Source organism: Atractosteus spatula, chromosome 14 (assembly GCF_055471065.1).
Source record: "Atractosteus spatula isolate fAtrSpa1 chromosome 14, fAtrSpa1.hap1, whole genome shotgun sequence".
NCBI classification, from domain to species: domain Eukaryota; kingdom Metazoa; phylum Chordata; class Actinopteri; order Semionotiformes; family Lepisosteidae; genus Atractosteus; species Atractosteus spatula.
In genome coordinates this window covers 1,865,269-1,886,335 of record NC_142719.1, presented here as the reverse complement: position 1 = coordinate 1,886,335, position 21,067 = coordinate 1,865,269, and positions in this window count along the sequence as shown.

Below are 21,067 nucleotides of genomic sequence, written 5' to 3'. Positions count from 1 at the left end.
GAATATATTTGAATTCAAAATGTTAACACTATGAGGCTGCAAATGATTAATAAATGACTTATGAGCAAGCAATGAGCACAGTGCTGTGGTGCCTTCCAGTTTCATTCACACCTTAGATGAAATAGGAATAAAAACATAACATACTGTATAGCAGAAGGTGTCTTACTTAAAACATTCTAATAATGTAGGCAATAATCAAGACAAATACCGGACAGTAGCTTTAATGACTGGAAGGTAAATATTTAATTGATCATTAGCAGGATTACTATGGCAATAAATAAGCGGGGTGTATCACAGTCCTGAAATGGAGTGAACTGGAAGGGCTGTACGTCTACCTTAAACCAACGCTATCTTCTTTTACTGACCTAACTGAGTAACCTAACCACCAACCTTTTTTTTTCTGCGACTGAAAATAAAACAAAGACATGTAAACTGTGTCACAATCGTAGACCCCTCCTCTTAAAGATGCTCCAGCCCTACCTCGTTTCTACTCATCTCCAGCACCTGCCTCAGGTTCCAGCCCCCTGTGCTATATAAACCAGAAGTTCCTGCCAATCTGGGCTCAGCTTTGGAAGATGGACGCCTGGGAGCCAGCCTACCAGCGAGTCCAGGAGCGGCTCCACGGCATCGGCTTCACAACGGCGCCCTGACCTTCTGGGTCCGGGATCAGGGAGCGTCTGGTCCAGTTACCCCCCTTTTATTCCCCCGACCCTCCGCCGGACCCCGATCTGGTTTTTAACTCTTCTGTTTGTCTGTCAGGATGGATTACCCAGCTTTGGACTTTTGCATTGTTCGTGGATTTGCCTCGGACTCCCTTGGACTGTTTGCCTCGGCCACACCTCCCCCGAACACTAGCGCACCTTGGACACACCCCCCTGTTTTCCTTCCAACCCCTAGCATGCCTCTTTCCCTGTGTATTCCTCACTTCCCTCTGGATTGTGTTGTCTGCATAGGGCCCTGAAAGAACGCTTTGTGACAAACTGTATGCAAATGCCACAGCAACTACCTTTAAACCAAAATAAAAAAAGTTAAGATTGTATCTGGTCGGTTCAATGGGACCTTGTCTTCACAGTGTTTCACTTCAGCTGGTTACTGTGGGTGAAGATAGCCAGAAGATCCTACTTAGCAGCACAACATACCAAATAGTTCCACGCACTGTAATTATGCATAATTATACAAAACACATCAAATTTCAGGGTGGATAATGTAGGTAATGTGAATGATTTTTGTTTAAAAAAGTCTAAACATATTATAGTGTAGTCTTAATAACATTGCACAATGCAAAGTCATAATTTTCTTAATTAAGTCTGAAAAACACACGGGTCACATTTAGATAATCACAAAATAGGAAGTATTTCCTATATTCTGTACTGAATGCTCCTCAACTTAACTTGCACCTGTTTTCCAGGATCTGTGTGTCACTGTTAATTTTGTAAATCCTCCCCTGGCAGTGATTAAAATGACTAGACATGTCCTGTAGCATGTTATGAGGTTCTTGTACTTTCGAGGTGAAATTGATGGAGATTCATGTAGAATTGCTCTGAATCCTTCCAGTCCTTTGTTTTTTCTGAGTGAACTATCATCTTGAGTTAGAATCACAACTGTTCAATTGGATTGAGGTATAGAGATTGAGATGGTCAGTTGAGAATATTTATTTTATGTACAATTAACCATACCTTTGTCAATCTGGATGTATGCATTGGATGACAGTCATGCTAGAATGTCCATGTATAGCCAAGCTAGAGCCTCTTGTGTCTGACCAAAATATCTTGGTACATGTTTGACCCATAGAAGTAAAATAACTCCAAAACATAATAGACCCCCACAATTTTTCACAGTAAGCACTAGTGATTTTTCAATGTGTGCTTGAACAAGAAAGCTTAGTTTTCATTTAACCTCAATGTGAGACATTGTTTCAATCGTCATTGAAATAATGTTTGAATCACCTCTTTTTGTAGTTCACCCTCTGAAGAGGCTTCTTCCTACATGCAGAACACATTGATAGTTTTTGACACTTTATATCCTGAATATGCCACTGTGTGTTAGAGAGGTCCAATTGTTGCTTTGGAATTTACAAATTCCAGAAACTGGTTCTCAAACAACTTGTTTCACAGCCCATGATGGCAAGATACTTTTGCTTCCTCTTCCTGGCAGAGTGGCAACTATACAAAGAGTCTTAAATGTCTTCATGATGGATACTACAGTTCACGTTTTTGTGGTGTGTGCACATTGGGCGAAAAGTTCAGCAACCCTTTTTTTTAAAAAATGATTGTGTGAAAAATTTAAAAATTAAAATCCGACACAACAAAAAGGTTCATTTGTAAAGCTCTACACCTTGAAAAAGAACAAGAGACTAAGAGAAAACTATTTAATTGGATTTTTATCTTCCTTCCAATGATCGGAAGATGAAAAACAACTGAAACCTTTGAAAAAGTCAATATTTAATACCTTCACTCATTCCAAAATCAATCCATTTACTAAGATATTTCAGATGATTGTATTTCAGAGTGTTATTGAATAAAATAGGTATTGTCTTCTGTATTTCTGTTTTCTGAATGTTTCCAGAGAAACTAATTAAGTGAGCAAAACATAAATGGCACATAGCAAAGGACTGGTCATCTCATAGTAAATACGAACTCACTGTATGTTAAAAACTAGGGGAGATCTATCTTACATATTTAGTTGATAATAGCTTGATTAACCAGAACCTCTGTTAGGGTATTCTTTCCAGACCATCATGATTATCTCATAATTAAAGGACGTTTTTCCTATATTCCGTCCTGACTTAACTCCCATCTGTTTTCCTGGGTCCTTGTTTCATTGTTCGTTTTAGAAGATGTCCTTGGATTTCCTTTGTTGGAGCAGAAGACATGGCTTTTGCAGGTGTTATGTTGTGATGCCTACAGGTCACCTGAAGTCCATATCGAAGCTTTGTCATCAAAGCACTCTGAGTTTGTTGCACCTTGTGTATCCATGATTGATCACAGGCGAAGCAGGAAAGAGCCCCCTTATCTGATAGGCTCCTGACCCATCATTGCTGGGACTGATGGATCTGCAGGACACAGGAAGACAAATAGGTGTTGACCATCCCCCTCACATCCTAGGAATTACTCTGTTCTGGAGGGCTGATACCATACATTCCTGAAAACTGCAGGACAGAATTGATTGCAGGTTCTGTCAAGTACGTAGAGATGGAAGATGGTATCCAGGCAGCAATCCCAGGAGCCTTTGAGAATGGATCATTGAAGCCGTCTATCTCTCAACATTAGATTCAGGAGGAAGCACACAGGGAAAAAACTTAGGGGAGTCTACATTTCTGAAGGCAGTTGAAGCTTCACAAAAAACTATGTTAAGAGCTACATTACCCCACTGCAGCAGCCTAAATTATAGTAGATTTTGCACTGCTAAACAACCAGGATTTGTCATTCGCAAAGAATTCTACCCTACATTTTAATAAGGACTTGCTTAAAATAAACACATTGCATTCCTAAGGCAAGCTGAACATACAGTATAAAACATTGCAGGTTTGCAGTACTGTAAGAAGAGCAAAGTCTTTGTTAAACTAAATAAATAAAACTATACTTACAAAGCATTTAATTTGGCATGCAAAGCCTGACATTTCTCCCACTTGATCCATCAAACTGTGTATAACAGTCTACAATATGCAAATGTAAGTGGAGGAGCTTAATTGACATTTCTGCATTCGAGTGTAAGTTTTTTTTTATAAAATCGTGTTTCAGGCTATTCTTTTCTTTTTCTTGTGCTACTTAGCACAGACTTTTCTTTTTGTACTGTGGGGGTTCTCATGGGGAACCAAGACATTCGTGACTTGATTTCTTAACTTTCTTTGTTCTGGTGCTGTTAAAATATGTTAAATGTGTTATTTTTTTGTTGCAGAGAATATTCATGACTGTGGGTTATGAGCTCTAAATATTTCTGGAGATTTAGAAGAATGATATTCTTCTTATATTATTGTTAATCTCATAGTTCCATACTCCATTTGATTACAGGCATGCCCCCTGCTAGAATACACCTTATTTACTGAAAGGTCAGTACATTATTCCATCTCCAAAGACTCCATAATTACCTCCACCCCAGCGCCAGCCATCTAAGTCCAGTACACTGATGATGCTGCAGTATGTGCATTTACAGAAACAGATCTTCAGACAGTTGTACACTTCAGCCTGATTGCACACTGTTTCTGTCGACTGTGTCTGATTCTCCTACAAGTGTCCTTTGGTTGGAAATTGGGATGAAGATACCCACATTATAGTTTAATTCTATTTATACTCAAGGATTTGGTTTTCTTTTTATTCTTTCTCAAAAGCTAATAAAAAAACCCTCTCACAAAAAATCCTGATTCTTTAGCAATGTGTACATTTTCTGATAGTTTAGCATTTCTCTGGCTGGACTGAAGAACAACATAAAAAATGAAGATACAATATGTAACAGGTGCCATTATGATTGTCAAGCAGAGTCCTTGTTACCTGAGAAAACTGATGCCTGTTCCAATACAGCTCCTATCTCTACCTGTATTTCTTCAGGTCCTGTATTTGTGGAAGCTGTCTTTCTATTTTAGTGTACAAAACTTTACACAAATGAAACAGCAGACAGGGAAAGAACAGAGGTAAAATAAATATTTTGGGCATATTAAAAATTCATAGCCCGATATTGCCATATAAAAACATATTTCCATTAAATGGACATCCCAACATTTTCTATTGCTCAAAGTTTTGCAGGAATATTTTCTCAAAGTGTGTCCCCTTTACATTTATGCCCACACACTCCCACAAATGTAAGCAGATATACCAATGCTCTGACAGAAATGCTCAGATTGTTCCTTAAAAAGATAAAACAATGCTACCTGATGCTATGTGGAGATGCAATTTGTGATGGTAAAATATGTAATTGCCAAATGCAATTATCACAGGACTCCCAGGGATAAAAAAACTGTAAAACAGTAATAGCCACAGACATGAATATCAGATCCTCTCCCTGAAGTTCATCCCAGTAATGCCCTGCCTTCAGTTCTTAGTGTTATCGCTGGTACAGATACAGTACGATGATTATGACTGGAATCAATCACTGCATGCGATACATCTGAGCCACCAGTCTTAAGCTAAAATTCTCTTTGCCTGAACCTGTAGAAAATATATATGGTTTAGAACTCAGGTAATAAATGGGACAAAACTATTCTTTTTATGACCCTCAAAACATCTGAAACAGCTCTGCTTGCCTCATGTAAAACCCAGCAAAGCAATGGTCATTAAGTTCTATGGAGCCCAGGGGCAGACCGATCAATGACCTCATGAAGCCTGGCATTGCAAGGGCCTCTGTGATCGGTACCCAGCTGCTGATCAGCAATAAAAATTAAAGGCATATTAAGAGGAAAAAAGGGGGGAAGAAAGATTAAAGCAGGACTAAAGAAGGCAGTGACTTAATTGAGTTTCATTGGAATTAATTTATTTTCTTTCCTGGCAGAGCTTCTGGAAAGAGAAGAGTAAGGGATTTACTTACAGTGCGTTACTGTGCACTGTCAGGCAGGACCACACAATTGAAAGACTGCTTTTCAAAAGTGCAGTAACACCTCGAAGGGCAAAAAAGATCCATCCATTACTATTGTTGCAATGAACATCTGAGACGTGTTTACTGATTCTGCTGACATTATTCATCATTTGTAGCAGCTCCTGTACTTCAATCGGAAAGTTGTTTGGAAACAGTTTGAAAATCATTTAGTCCTCATAACACTGTAATTCTACCACTTTCCTTGTCATTTCTGGAGTCTTCTGGCAGGAACCATGACGAGGGGCTCTGCTGATGGGGAATGGAAAAATGTATGTTGCTTTCTCTCTCATTTACTAAACTCTGAATTCACCATATATACTGTAGTAATTAAAAAAAAATGCTTGCACATCCAAGAAAGACTATTGAAAGGCAATGAAACCCAAATTACAATTCATTAGTTTCATCATGCTCTTATTAACATGACAAGGCAATGTCGTTTACAGGGATAGCGTATTTTATAGCTAATTTGGCGTAACTTACCTTATGGAGGAAATGACAACTCAGCCAGAAGGTCAAGGCTGACAGGAGCCCAGAAGGGGTCAAGCAGGAAGTGGCTGTGTGTGCGAGGCGAGGTGTGATGACATCAGAAGGAGCAGGATGAAAAGATCAGGCACCAGCTGGGGGTTGTGGGGAGCCGGAGTGGAGAGGCAGAGGTCAAAGAGCAGCTTGTTTGAGATGCAGTGAGAAGACACCCCCCTGCCCTAGCTTGGAGGAAGTGCAAACAGTGGTGGGACCTCTGGGTCCATGTGTGCTAGAAAAGCCCGTTAGCACAAGGAAAAGGTGGATTGGGCCAAGAAACAAGCATGGTGGGCATGCCAGAACGACGACAAATAAAATTTGGAAAGGGAGGATTAGAAAGTAAGGTCTGTCTCTGGCAAGGCCAGACTCAGAGTACAAGAAAGATCAAGGAGATACTCAGGACGAGATAATTACAAGTGGGAGAGCAGAAGAAGGAGAGATTACAGTTTGACTTCCTTGCAAATGTCTGTTTAAAAACTCCAGAAGGTTTCATGTTTATATATTATTAAATCTTTTATTTTCCAGGAAGTTCTTGTGTGTTTCTAAAGGAAAATACTGGTTTGTCACTTGATCTTGGTAGAATTTTGATTTAATCCAGGTCTAACTCAACCTGAAACTACTCTGTAAAACACAACCTGGAAACCAGAAGAAAAGTGCAAAGTCAGTACAAAAGACCGTCCATTTAAACTGAAACGTGTGTTTTAACAGTACATTCCAGCAACACCACAGTGCAGAACATCCAGTATTTCTCTGGAATCCTACAAAACTAGCTTGACAGAATTCGCGGATCATCAATTTACAACATGCCACACAAACAAGATGGAAGGAATGCCCTCCTCTCTATCACAATTTGCTCAGGTTTGAATTTGTAGAGTATGGGTTCTTTGTGAGAAACAAAAGGCAAAATTCAATTGCAGCCATCTGGTTAGGTTAAATTGTTTCCCTCTTTCATGTGAAACAGGGCTTTGTGAGTCAGTGAAAAAGCTTAGATTTTGATCCAGCAATTCCTGGCTCATTCGTCCTTTGAAACCGTGAACTTCACAGAGGAATTACTTGAGTCTTTATATAATGTTTCTCTCCCTTCTCTTGTGTTTTCCTTTCAGGTTCCATTTCTTTGTAAAATCGAGAGTGACATTTTCTCACGGCAATGTTTGTCAAATACACTCAGATCGCTCTACTTGGAGTTTATGTTCTTTTAGGGAGAAAAAAAGTTGTTTTGAAAGGATAGGCAAAATTAGTTCCACGTTTCCAATATTTTAAGAGAAAAATAAATAAAATCAGATAGAAAGAGCTTTGCAGTCCATCACCATCAACTTTCAGCACAGCACCTGTCTTTCAAATATATTGGAGGCTTACAGAAGCTTCCATGCTTCGTTTCAAAACCCAGTGCAGCTGGATGTGACACAGCGGTAGAGTCCCCCTAACTTCAACACTGAGCTTCAGTGCAGAGTCACTGAGGTTCCAGAGCATTAACCCGCCGTTCCAGACCAGCGCCCAACACAATTTGTAATCTGCTTTGGCCTGCAGGTCTGCCAGCGCACTGTGGAAAATGAAGCAAAACTTGGATGATTCCATGTACAGCAGACTGCAGAGAGATGGTAAAGGGCATTTTAAGTGACTCTGAGATTCCAGTTTCTCCAAATGAGAACCACAGAGGCAAATGATTCTGAGCACATTCTTTATGTTGGCAAGCCAGGGGCACATAAATAACAGGCAAATTACATAAATGAGGGGGCTTCAGTTTTCAAGGCACAAATGATGACATCTGCACAGTCTTTTTCATCACTGTTAGATAATGGGCTGGAGGCAGCAGGAAAAAGACAAGGTACTGTAGCAACATATCCCACTGCTTCCCACGATCCCCCTGTCTCTTTCAGCCATGAACAACGTGACTGAAATCAGTAAATGAGAGTATGAGGCTGGGAAAGATGTCCCAAGGTCTCATCAACATTTCTGAACTGGCAAGCAATGTCTGAAGTGAAGATTAGAAGGGTAGAGGTTGCCAAAAAGATACACACCTCTGACACATACGGTATTAAGGCTATAAAGCAATTTGGCTTTGGCACAACAAAACAGACATATTTTTATATTTCATGTAATTACATTATATTTTAAAATGTAATTATAGACGTACTACAAAATTATTTTAATTGACCATTGCCAAAAGCTTGTTTGAAGCACATCCAATTAAGTTATGTTTCACAATAAGCAACATTTTATTTACAACACCTGCTTCATGGAGAATTATCACTATGGAGCGAAGCTGGAGGACGAAGATTAACCCAAATAATTTTATAGATTCAGTCAGTGAAAAGGATAGCAGGTTTTCAAACGTGTATGATGAAGGTAATGCACTAGACTTGGATTTTAATTATGTTATTCTGTATGCAAACAATAACTATGATACAGAAAGCCCTCTAGCACACTTGATATAATCTGATTTATATCTCAGATTTCCTGGAAAAGCAATAATTTGTGATTTGGAAAACCTGCATGAAATGGAAAAAATTACTTTTGCCCTTTCCATTTTAGCAGGCAGACTCAAACATTTTGGTGCATGTTTGTTTCAGTGTTCAATTTTTTTGCAATGCAGAGTTTTAATACATGGATGAAATATAATTTATTTGCATCGGATGCTGCAATGGAAAAGCAAAATGTAAAACTAGGTGCAACAGAGTAGCAAAGCCTATGGAAACAACAGCAATTGCATCCCACAGATGAGTGCAATTGCATTGTGGGCATCAGAATCCCTGTTTCTCAGCACTGATAAATGAGCTGGAACGAGGAGAAATTAACCTTTTGACATCAGAATTGCAGACTGAGACTCAAACTTCTAGAAGCTATTTTTTCTTTAAAAAAGAGATGAAGAAGAAGACAAAGCAAGTAGAAAAGGCTAGTTTTCTGGCTTTTTCTACAAAAGTCCTGGGGATGGGTTCAGTGAACAAAACTAAAAAGTGTTGAAGTTTTTCTGTCATTATCTGTCTCCATGGCTTTCAGAAACCCCTGAGGCAGAGTGAGTCAGCCTATACCTGAACCAGAATCTGTAACTTTTATGATCAGGGCCACACATTAGCTATGAAGAGGATGAGAACGCAAGTGTAAGTGTTTTCTGGGTGATGTAAAAAAAAAGCTTTTCTCTACTTTCGCCATCAACAGAACTGGGAGGAATTAATGTTTCTCCTGGCCGACACGAGCTTAGAGCTTTGTCCTCAAGGGAGCAAAGCCGAAGGGAGGTTTTATTCAGAAATTAATGAGACCCATTGATATACCTACATGTGGAGGCTGCACAGGCTAATCTTGCTGAATCAGACACAATAACACTTTGCAGATGAAGAGCTGGTCTCATCCCGTATTATGGCGGCTATCAATAAAAGAATAAATGGCATCAATGAATGTTAACATTTTTAAGAAGCTCACCTTCAAGTTACGAGCTCAGTTATTATGATTTAAATGACTGTCACCCTCAAGCTACACTGAAGCCAACGGAAAATTGATTCTGTTGAAGAAGGTTCGCCCAGAAAAGAACGCTAAGTTGAAGTGAAGTGTCATGAGGCAGGTCTGACGCTGGGTTCTGTCTTCATTTCAGCTAAAATAATGCATAACTGACTCAGACAGTCAAACAGGAACAAAACTTACTCAGTGTGTGTTGATAAAAAACATTCAGTATCGACAGACTGAAGGACAGGAAAAGCAGGGGAAGCTATGATGACGAGAGAGTCTGACAAATGTGTACATTAGGATTCTTATTCACACTGTTCTCTCAGGACACGCACAGTGTCATACTGTATACAGCATCACACAATGTGCGCCGTACATTACAAAACAGTAAATAAATACAGTCACAACCGACCATGAAGCACGACATAGCACCACAACATACTGTACAGCAGGTGGTGCAGAAATAGAAAGGGTTAAAAAGGACAGAGAGATAGGACATGGTAAGATCAAATGAACAGCGTGCAAATAGACTTTCCCCAAGTGTAAGGCACAGCCCAATGTTACTAATCTTCTAATGTTCACCAGTACATAAGCATTTGCTAATTTCATAGTAACTGTTAATGCTTTTAGAAATGTGTTAAGAGCCTAAAAATAAAACTTTCAGCACCTGCCCTCATCAGCTGTACAACACTGAACAGATGGCAGCACATTTGAAAAGCTGAGGTGTAGCACACAAACCAAACCATAGGCAATTCCTGGGTATGTCTCTAACCAATACTACTTGGTGGGTACCTGTACCATAGCTGCCACATTTCTGGGCAAAATGTTTTTCTTTGTCATACAGCTAGTCAGGTAAACAGCAAAATGGTGGAAACTGAACAAATGATGACCTGTTTTTTTCTCCTTTGATTAAAGGCACCTGCAGAGAGGTTTGTCGCTCTTCAATATATCTGATAGCAATTTGTATGGCAGGCAGGAGACAAGCAAACTGCTGGCTTGAAAAAAGGCAATCACAAGGTTTGGAGTCTTCTGAATCCTGAAATGAATTGTTGTCAGCTCCTTTAAGCTCCCTTTAGTTCCATCAACAGTATTAGTTTCTTGACACAGAAAGGGTGTGAATTATTACAAGACAGGAATGAAACCCCAAGAAGGAATCGGACTGCTTGCCTTTCACTCTCTTCAAATACCTGCGGGATGGAGCTGTGCTCAGCAAATTGTGCTGTGCATGGTTCACAGGTTTCATGTGAGTTGTCTTAGAGTATAAAGCACGCTTTATAAATAACAGCTGTTTACTCTGGCGTAGGACAGTGCAACATGCTGGCGCTTTTGGCTGCTTAACTAAGCTATCAGAAGCTGATGGCTCGGACCTGTCAAAAGCTGTTCTTGTGAATTGCTGGATGAAGACTTCTTAGATTCCCCCTTTCCCAATGTCTATAAAAAAAGGAAAGCTGGTCCAAACTGCAAAAAGGGACAAGATAAAACTATACTGTAGTTCATAGGCATGTACATATCATACCACTGTAGTTTTCAAAAATAATATTGCTACTGTTTGACGATAAAAAATCGCATGGTTTATTTCTTCTGATTAGTGTCTCAGATTATTCTGTTTCTACCAGCTAGTGAAAGGCTTTGGAAGGCTGCAGGAGTGGGTGTTCTGCGTGAATATGGCACAACTATGCAGAAATTTAGTACTGTATTCTCAATGTGAGCAGAAAATGTCTTTGTTACGGAAAAATTTAAAGAGCACAAAAAAGTAAAGGGAGAAAAACCTACCCTTGAGAATGTAGACCAACAGAAAGCTCTAATAGAAACTAATAACATTGGTCTTTAAATGGATGAAAGTGTTGTGGCGAGGGACCAACAGCGTGTTCCTCACCATGACTCCCCTCAACAGAGCACAGCATGCCTGCAGAAAACCAAACACTGCCCCCTGTTGGTGCAGTTTTGACTGTGCTGAACGAAGTATTGACATCAACACATATGGAAGAAAGACATACTGTACATACGACCTGATCTCTTGCAACCAGACTATTCCATTCTGCTTTTCAGTCATCTTTAAAAGTGTTTAAAAGAAGCTAATATTTTCACCTTTCATCAGAGATACACAGCTAATGGATGTTGGGTTGATTCTTGTAGTTAATCTTAACTCTTTTGCAAATACTGTATAGCTACAGTACATGAGTCTTAAATTTATTTTTGTCAGCAAGGAACTTGCTGAGTTGCAGATTTTGTGAGAACAGTCCCACAGTGATTAAATGTGGCATTATAATTTCAGTGTTTAGTGTTTCACATTTTTCACATACAGTACAACAGTCCTTACTCAATAGCATTTTTTTCTATAACACAAAAGTGGTGACATTTGGAGGCAATTTTTTTAGCTATTAACAACAGTCGCATGCTGTGTATGTGAAGCAGCAAAATAAGATAATATAAAATTGCAAAACTGTATGAGGGCAAATTGGTGAGGTGTTTCAACATGCAGCACAGTCTAAGAGTGAGCTCAGTTCTGTGTCGTTTTTATACTTCTCCTTCCATGTTCTTCGTACACTGTTGTGTTCAGTACACTGGAGTGAAAGTGTCACGCGCTCTATATCCAGAGGGCGCTCCTGCCCTTTCCTGCTCCTAGTTTCCCTGTGCTTTACTTGTTCCTCCAGCGTGTCTTGTTGTCTGGGGCTTTGTATTTCCGGGTCTCCCTCTCCTCCGCGCTCGGCATTGGGAAACGTCCGCTACGTGAGGGCTTACGTCTCGTCTCCGACTCTGCCCGATACCTCGAGCCCGGGCCGAACCCCGTGTTCGCTCCGTTCCTGCCGCGTCGCGCAGGGTCCTCCCATCTCGCCAGCCCCTCTCCACGGCTTCCATGACAGAAGTAAAATGAAGTGACATCACACCACTCATATATTGATTCTATTTATCAAGTTTAAGTGGAGATCCTCACATCCCCCCATATCCTGTGGCTCACAGCAGTGCTGTATACTATTGTAATGTGGGCAATAAACACACAGGAGAGTAGTAACAGAGGTGCTCGTTTCTCGGTCAGAACGGCATAGGTTTGTTATCCTGAAAAGGACTGTTCTCACCAGCCAGCAGAAAGAAAAGCACTGTATCACAGAATATACTGTAGATGGGTGTCCTGACTAACAGAGGCCAGGCGGGTCAGAGTGGGGGCCTGAGACCACAGACCAGGATGAGGAACCATGGGACAGTTACACACATACACTCATATAACATGTACTGTACTGTACACAAACCCCTGTCCTCCTCTGCCGTGTCCCAGGAGCTAGCAATGTCCGCGATAGCTCCCAACTATCCCAGTGAAGCTCAGCAGGTGTGAGCCTGGTCAGTACCTGGATTTCTTGAAAAGATTAGGGGTGTTACCCCGGTGTCCTGGCCAAATTTACTCTTGGCCTTTACCAATCTTGGCCTAATAATCCCCATCTATGAATTAGCTTCATTACTCTGCTCTCCTCCCTACAGATAGCTGGTGTGTGGGGGGCAGACTGGCGCATGATGACTGCCGTCGCATCATCCAGGTGGGGCTGCACACTGGTGGTGGAGTGGAGTCCTCATTACCTGTAAAGTGCCTTGAGTGGGGTGTTGTTATTATTATCACAGCCTGATGATGGCACTACTCTTTGAACGGACAACTCTTTAGTTAAGGGGTTGGAACTTCATAAATGCTTAAAAGGCCAGCTACAATTATGCATTAGTTACAGTATGTATTAAGAACAATCTAACCTTTGCTAATAAACATACAGTTTATCATGGGCAGGTATGGTTGGGTTATGGGCAGGTATGGATGTGGGTTATTGATATGGGTTATTGATCATGTATTAATGTTCTCTCAATGTATTTAAGATCAAAAGTAATTCCGTGTTGCCACAGAATGCCATTTACAACTACAGCAGAAAACCTGGGATACAATAAACATTGACTTTAGCAAAGTGGAGATTTTGTACTCGGAATAATGGCTTCCCACTATCAATTCATGACAGTTCTTCTCTTTAAAAACAAAACGAGGCATTAAACAGTAAAATTAATGGTACAATGCTCAAAATGGGAGAAAGCAGGAGAAGGGTATATAATTACCCCCCCCCCATACGTTTAGGGTTGACGGAACAAAGGAATAAAACCACTGTTAAGTCGTTACAGTCCAGCCTCTTAAAAAATGAGATCTCTTTTATATATTTCTATTATAGTTGTCAGATTTTTGCAAGCCTCCTGTCCTCCACAGATTCCAGGGGATTATGTCATCTCTCAATTTAATCAGTTAATTCACTCACATCACAAATCCCCCCTTCTTACTTTAAGAGCAGTGTCGCCCCGTTTACCAGACAGCCCAATTTTTTCCATTTGGTTTTAAACTCTCTTGTCCGCGGAAAATTTATCTGGACACTAAAATATCACAGAAGAGGAAGAAAGTGGAGACGGAGATTAGGTTGCTAAAATGCTGTGTAATATTAAAGGACATAATCTTCCCCAACTGAATGCTGCCTGGCTTTATTGAATGCTGTAAAGGACAGTTATTCTCCAAAGCCTGAGGATGTGTTTGTCACACACAGTCTTCAAACTTGCTTTAGGGACAGTGAATTCTTTGGAGGAGTGTTTTAAATTATTAGTGACAGATCCTCAGAAGCTCCCAGGACATCGAACAAAGATTGTCTGTGTCAAACCATCACACTGTGCACATCCGTGTTCTACAGAACAGAAATTATTGATTTGAGCTGTCAAACATAACAGTCCATTTAATTCATTGTGAAATGGATTTAATATGTAAAATACCTGGGCACGTAGGAAAATAATTGTATGGAATATATTACTAGAATTTCTGAATATACTGCAAGATAACTATATATATATAAGCTTCTTACATAGAGTTTAAAGAAGAGTAATTTAAAAACTTATCAAAAAAGACTAATCTGTCTTTGGATCCTTTGTGGAATTCTTTGCAAATTTTACACATTTACTACAAGGATAGCAGCAGGTACAAAGGTAACTTTATTTTCCCAGTACAGAGTTTCAAATCAAGTGAATTTTTTTCATGGGGAAGATAAAAAATTTACTCTGCTCTGAAGCTAGTTCTTTGTGAACACTCTGTGTGGTGGGCACTATAGGCACTTTTTCTTCCCATGATTTTTGGAATGTCCAGATATGCTTATTCCAGGATTTGAGATTTTGGACTTATTCTTCTTGGTATACTGTGCAACGCAAGGTTGTTCCTTTCTCACCTAGTATTCTTGATAAACGATACATCCAACCTTGCTTTCGCAGATCCAATGGAAGCTGATTTGGTTGGCTGATCTGACAGCTACAAATATGTTGGGGTTGGCATCGGGAGCCTCTGTGTTTCTTCCTCTGGCATCTTTGGATCCTGTCCTATCTTGACATTGTTCATAAGCTGCTCCCTGCTGCTTGCGTTCACGGGTCCAAGGGCTGGGAGTGCTGCTGCTTACAAGCTCAAGCCCTCATTGCATGAAACTTCTATCATAGCTGCCAGATTTTATTTAGGGGTCCTCTGACAGGCGATTCAAGGGATAGTATCCTTGAGAAGGTAGGAAAGGTTGTTTCTTTTTTGGGGGGTGTTGAAATGTTTTGTTTTATTTTACTCTGTTTCTGCAAACAGAGTATCACAAATGTATGTGATACAAATGTATGTGAATAATGTATCATGAAATGTATCACAAAAAAAACCCTGCACCCTGATGCTGAGAAACTGTCAGCTCTTGTTGAAAATCACCCATCGCTGTTTGCTTCTGGTACACAAGGAGTCCATGCTCCGATTTTTAAACAAGTTTTACAGAAAAAGACATAAGAAAACTCACCCCAGTAGAATCCAGAGTCTTTCTTGTCCACTGATATTGCAGATGACAAGAGGAGAAAGTCTGTTCTAGGACCTAATTAAGCTCATTACTTCTGCATCTGACATGGTTTGCAAAGGTTAGAGGTCTTCCTATGTCCATGTAGCCTAACTTACACAGTACAGATGTAGTACTGTGATGAAGTAGAACAAGAAAACAAACACTACTACTTATTCACTTACTCATATATGCATTTATACTGTGAATATGGGTGGCTAATTTTGCTTTCTATACAATGACACCACATTCATAGCTGTTATTAAACTGTAACACATACAGTAGCTACAGTAGAAACATAAATATTACACAGCAATAAATGGTCGCTTGTAAGGTCCAAGACAAAAAAAGGCTCTCAGAATACAATGGATACAGATACAGCGTTTATACCATTGAAAGTCAAAAACATAAATACAGTGTTGTGTTTGAAAACACAAAAAATATGAAGCAAACGACTTCCACTTTCAGGTCTCAAATTTATTTCTGCTCAGACTGTAAGCTCAGCTGCCTCTCTCACTTTTATATGATGTTTTACTAATTTAGTCCCTTGGCTGAAAACCACTGGCACTCAGTTTCCGGTCCTGAGGGTCTGGACAGATATTCCAATACACCATGCACCATGTCTGATTACCGACAGGACAAGAGAGAATAGTTAAATGTCTGTGGAATTTCTTTCTAAAGTTAATTGCAGTGTTATTTATGTAGTCTAATTAATGTTTTGTTTATTGAAGCTAAAGCAGCTTAGTAGCACTCATAGGTGAAAACAGAAAAAACACTGTTATGTCTCCGTTCTTCTTATGTCACGTTTTGACATACTGTATCCCTTATTTTCTTCTTCAGTGGAATATCTCAGCATTTTAATTAGCTGTAATGCATTATTGCAATTTTAAAATTCATGAGCTCACATTTTAATTTTCCACATTTTATGTTTCATGATTTATTCAGCACTGTACTCTACCCTCTCGCCGGACCAGAACGCAGTCAGAGGGAATAAGAGGCAGAGCCCAGGCTGCACAATGTCACCTAGTGGAAATCCTGGCTTTGGCAACTCCATGGCTCATTCTGAACGCATCAGACAAAGTGAGCAGAGATGCAGACGGAGCCTGAGATTCATGGTCAGAAAATTGGGAAACCTCCAAAAAGACTGAGCAACTCCCTAGGCTCTAATTCCAATAAAGCAGATTGTGAAAATGAGCATATTTATGGTTTGCTGTAGTCGTTTACAAAGCAGACATTAACTACCATCTCTCCAAAAGCCCTGTACCCTCATAAAACTTTACTGTATTGAAAGCAGAGTGTGAAAAATATGCAGAAAAGTCATGGCTCAATCACGGTGACTAACTGAGAGGTAAAGTATGGTAGGACATGATGCACCGCTTAGAAAATCACAACTAAGCAAACACGCAGAAAAAAAGTGAGTCAGATAAAGACAAAGACAAACCACATTAATGTGACTGTGTTAAAGAAAGAGTTTTTTTTATTGCAATGCTTATCTTTCACCCAGCTGGTCTGAGGGATGTCTGCCTTACAAGCTGGGTGAGAAGGTCAGATCTCCTCTATTATACACCAAAGGGCTGCAGCACCAGAGCTGGCACTAGAGATGGATAATGGTTTAAAGGTCTATGTTCACACCCTAGAAAGACAGAGAATGGCAGGAAATGGAGTTAATCCTTCTCTAGTTCCTTCTTCACTAGCACTAGTAACTCCAATTAACTGTGAGAAGGCAGAGAGACCGTAGGGTACAAATTAACTTCTGTAATTTTTTCATAGGGAAAAATCTCTGGTTGTGGAACATGTGGCTTCACAAACATTGCCCATCTCCTGCACACGTTCTGCAGTTACTCATAGTCCTTGAAGCCTCATTACTCTGCTCCTGTCCCAGGAGAAGGCTTGCTTCTAGTCCGACGTTGCCTTGTTTGCACACAGTGTACCTACTGTAGGGTGCAACAAAAGAGTCATTACTTACAGCATTATTAAATCCTGATTAATATAACAGAGATGAAAGATTGAAACTTATTACATTTATTTGGCGTACCTCACCTGGCTGAGGGAATGGCAGCCGGCCCACGAGGACAAGCCCGATAGGAGATTAAAGGAACAACACAAAACAACAACAGAGGGTGTTCTCACCAGGCAACGTGGCTTTGCGTAGGAAAGAGGAATTGGGCTGGAAGACAAAATCACCCTTCTCCCGAAATCTCTGTTAGAAAACATTGCGTTATGGTTGCTAATCCGTCACAATTACGAGCCTTCATTCTCCACATAGCCATGAATCTAGAACACTGTTTTTTTTATACTGCAAGAAAACATATCAGTTGGGAATATTTACAAGCTTAACATAAAAGGGCAAACATTTCAGGAGATCAGCACAGAATTGTGTTTCTGTGTAAAGAAGGGGAAACTGAGTGAAGAGAGAGAAGAATACCCTAGGGCCTTGAATCACATGTACAGCAGAGGGGACTGGCGAATGGAATGGAAACAGTTGTGCTAGAAAGGGTAATAGAAAATAATTTTCCTTTTGCCCAACATTTTCCTTGGTCCAACAAGCCCTGAGCCCTTCTGTGAGTAATAGCCTCATTCCCACTCAGATAATGTAAAATGCTGCTAGAATCATGAAAGGAAATGAGGGAGGGAGACTGGGATGAGCACTAAATAAGGAAAGGCAGAGAAATCCAATATTCTACAACGAAGAAAGGTTCAGTATTAAAATCAGTGCATGTTTTACATAGAAGACCTGCTCATGTGATCTGAGAGATTTAAAGAAGTACGCATACAAACAAATCAGGTTGGTCATAGCTAGATAACCTCACTAAAGTCTGGTGGGCAAGTCTGAGCCTGGATTGAGAGAGATATGGTTTTTGTGATAACCTCACGTACAGTACAGTAGCTAAAGCAGAACATTGTACTTCACTGTAATGTTGTTGAAAAAGCTGGGGAGACACAGAGCAGTTGCATGTAACCCTATATACAGTAAATCTCTGGAGTAATCTATAGGACTGTGGAATCTTAAAGCAATGGCGAAGACTCAGCAAATCCTCCCTTCCTCACAGGTGTGATGAATTGAGTACAGTTATAGGAGGATTTATGCTGGAGAAGTCCCTTCTACTGGCACCAAAACTCAGGATTTTCAGAGTTCTGAATGTATCGAGATCAGGAAAACAAGATGTATACCAGGAGGATGAAAGATTGTCTAATTAGCATGCAAACAATACTGTATCTCCATTTAATTAATTAGATTGTCCAAAAAGCCAGTAGAACCTATGATCTATATCACTTAATTAACCAGTGATGCCATCACTGTATTAACCCAAATAACTCTTTCTAGGAGAGAAAAAAAAACAGACATACAGTATAATAATACACAACAGCTCAGAATCCATATTTTACATAAAGCCTATTTTCACTCATCATGTTGTACTCTGGTTTAAAAAACACTGCTTTTTCAAGGAGAAACAAAGGGATTTTTTTACACTAGACAAATTATCTCTGAACCATTTATCCTCAATGTGAAAGATGTCGCTTTTGTTTGCGAGAAATCCAAAAGTGTGAAAATTATCTGCTATTCTGTGTCGAGAAGCAACTGGAAAGATTTCACATCATCTTATGTCTTTTATGTTTTTCAGCTCACTTTCCTTAATGGCAAGTATTGTTTTTATTTTTCAAGAATAAAGCTTGGATTCAGCATCCACAGTGTACAAAAAAAATGAAACTTTTAAAGCTTCTAAACATTAATATGAGGAAGAATGAAAATTTGGGGATTAAATTACAGTTCTAAGTAGTTACTTTAGGCTTTCCAAGCAAGAGGATGCGTTAGCAATGGCTCAGACTGTTGAGCTGTCATACAGTTCAGCCTCAGGCTTACTTAAATTAATTCTCCTAGTGATAGTACTGCTTATGTACTTATCCCCAGAAAATTTAGAAAAAAAGAAGCCCATCTCTAAGAGCATGCATGTTCAATTTCATTGAAAATGTTCTTCAGTGTCTTGCTTGGGGGGCTGAGATTCTTTGCCTCAGAAGAGAACTGGGAGTATGTTTGCATTGCCACACATTTAGACTTCTGATGTTTCCCTGGTGGTTTTTTAATGTGTGACCACCTTCTCTATTTATTTTAGAGATGTCAAACTCAATTCCTCGTGGTTGTGTTTTTTATTCTAACCTGGCCATCAATTAAATTTGAGAGGAGCATGACTTTGGACAAAAACTGGGAAAAAAGGACACAGCACACCCTGTGTACATGCTGCCTCCAAACTCCTCTTCCCAAATTCATGAGCATCGTCATAGACTGACCCACATTTGGTCACACTGAAACTGTACTTGGTTTGGTTTTTTTATTATCTCAAACTGAGATCCCTCTCCTATCTCTCGCCCTCTCCTATTTACTCCTATTTCCTGCCTCTTCCTCTATAAAAATAGGGATAGACCCCCTGTGTGTCTTTTTAGCCTCATGTGCATCCAGTGGAAACATACCACTCTTCCTCTGACGTTCCAGCTATTCACCCTCTCCCATGACGAGCACACACCACTGTAAATAAAAAGGGCAATAAATCTGTCAGTGAGCCTGCAGCAGTCGTCTCCAGCCTGATATTCCCCACACCTACACAGACTGGGTTCGACATAGTAGTAATGTTAAAGAAAATGAAATAAATAATGTCGTGTGGTTTGAGAGAAGAAGGGAGATGTACAGTATATTTCTTTGTAGAAGTGAATGGAAATTCAACATGCTTGATTTGCACAGGTAGCTGTTGCCAAAGAGCAATAGCAATAGTCGTACAAAATATTTTTTTGCTGTTTCACTAATATTTAGCAAATAAATAGAACCCCCCGTATTCTGTGTTTATTTTTTGTAATGCAACATTCCTTTAACCTTGGCTTTTGCTGATTCAGTTTCCCATCCAAGATGACAGAAGGCCATGATTTACTGACCGGTTATATCTTCCTTCAAGCCAATTGTTTTGTGTGCACTTGTCTCACCGTTTTGCGAAGCTTCCCTTCCCAGTTCACCCTAAATGGGCTCACGTAGGATTCCACCCAGCACCCATGCTTTCAAGACAGTCAAGGATCTCTTGCATTGCTCTGGATTCCTTTGCAGTTTTCAGAGAGATGTTGCCCTAGAAATATGTGAAAAAAACATGAAGAAGGATGAATACTTTTGTCTTTCTGTATTATACTATGACATTTATATACAGTATATACAGTAATATCACACTATATAACATCAGATTGCATCACTTTCAATATCCAATTCAAATGTTTATCCAGTTCAGGCGGGATACACCCCTGGGCTGGACACCAGACCATCACAAATCACACACAGACACAAACAGGCACACATTCAAACCAGAACCAATTAAAGTTCTGGCGTGTCTTTGGACAATGGGTAGAAACTGGAGCACCTGGAGAAAACACATGTGAACACAGGGAGAACATACAAGCTCCAATAAGCAGGAATTGAGCCTAGGTCCTTAGGACTGTGAGGCAGCAATACTAACTACTGTGCCATGTACTGTATATAATATTTAAAACACATATACCTTTTGTTTATTCAATTGCGTTCAAGTATATCAGCATTAAGTGGAATCCCTGCTTCTCTTCTGCACTATCCAAGCTCACTAATTAGTCACTACTTACTCTTGAGAGTGTTAAGTGTTGATGAGAAAGTAACTTACACTCACAGTAAGGCCAGAAAGGTCTCT